This window comes from Fragaria vesca, linkage group LG7, assembly GCF_000184155.1.
Source record: "Fragaria vesca subsp. vesca linkage group LG7, FraVesHawaii_1.0, whole genome shotgun sequence".
Lineage (NCBI taxonomy): Eukaryota > Viridiplantae > Streptophyta > Magnoliopsida > Rosales > Rosaceae > Fragaria > Fragaria vesca.
The window spans coordinates 6,946,335-6,947,795 of NC_020497.1; the positions used below are offsets into that span (position 1 = coordinate 6,946,335).

At 34.2% G+C, this 1,461-nt stretch overlaps 1 pseudogene; it reads left to right on the forward strand.

Moving 5' to 3' along the window:
- Positions 1 to 600: 600 nt before the first annotated feature.
- On the forward strand, positions 601 to 1,194 carry LOC101299246 (annotated as a pseudogene).
- The last annotated feature ends 267 nt before the right edge of the window (positions 1,195 to 1,461 follow it).

The window sequence follows — 1,461 nt, forward strand, 5'->3', positions numbered from 1 at the left end:
TATATATATATATAGTGTCAAAATATTGGTACTCAATTTAACTTAAAATGTAAAAAATGTTAAAAGTACAATAACTTTTATGAATGTCTATATTAAGTTTTTTACTTTTGATATAAGTGTCTCTTTGGTAATTTTACGTACACACAAAGTCTTATATAATTTGTGTAAAAAAAAAAAATATGTATCTAGCGTTTAGAGATGTGTTACTAAAACTTCTCTTGATGGTTTTATATTTTTATTATTATTCTTATTATTGTTGTTGCATTGAGTTGATTTTGTGATCCTGCAAGTCATGTCAAAGTCACACTCAAAAACAAAAAAATTGCACACACTCAACTCCTAGCTCAGCAGGACCTACAACAACCTTAAATTTATTGATCTGACCTAACATGTTAATGAATACCATCTTTCAGTATGATTTGAATTGTTGATATTGTGTATATGTTTTTAACAACCAGATCTCCATAAGGAATTAAGGACGTCCTTCTTTGAGACTTAACTGCGTTGTTTTTTATTTTTGAAGGGATGATACCGCTCTTATTGATTATATTGCCAATGAAGTCTTCCAAAAAGTGAATTTGATCTCGCCACCTATAAATGATGGCTTGGTTGCAATGGATTCCCATCTAAATAAAATGAGAGGACTATTATATGCTGCGCCAGATGATGACGTTGTGTATGTTGGAATCTGGGGAATGGGTGGCCTAGGAAAAAAACCATTGCCGATGCTGTTTATTGCAAACTTTCTCATGAATTTCATCACAGTTGCTTCCTTACAAATGTGAGGCCAGGGAAGGCTTTAGCACGAAGAATGAAGTACAAATGCAACAGGAATTTATGTCTGGAATCCACAAGGGAATAATCAACGATTGGGATGGCAGTTACACGATGATGTTGAAAAGGCTTCGTAATAAAAGAATTCTGGTCGTTCTTGACAATGTATCACATTTCTTGCAAATTGAGAAGTTATTGGGAATCCCGAACGAACATGCATTTAGTCGTGGTAGTAAAATCATTGTAACAACTAGAGATGAACATGTAGTATGTGGATTGAGGATATACACACCCAAGCCATTAAGTAATCCTGAAGCTCTTGAACTCTTCAACCAGAATGCCTTCAGAACAAAGACACCCTCAGAAGAGTTTGATCATCTCTCAAGATGTGCAATCAAATATGCTCACGGTCTGCTCTAGCACTAAAAACCTTAGGAAGCACGGTAGATTATGGAGCAAATCGAATGGTAAGAGGCTATAGATGAACGCTATATATATATACAGGGCCCTTCCAATGAGGGATCCCTATTTTTGTCATTTTTAGGGATAGACTCACACTATTAGATATGTTTTTTAATGAGCTTGGATGACTGAGATTAAATTAATTTTTTTAACACTTATGTCAAACCTACACCGTTCAAGATCATTAAAAATAAATCAAACATTTGGATGACTTAACGATCACCA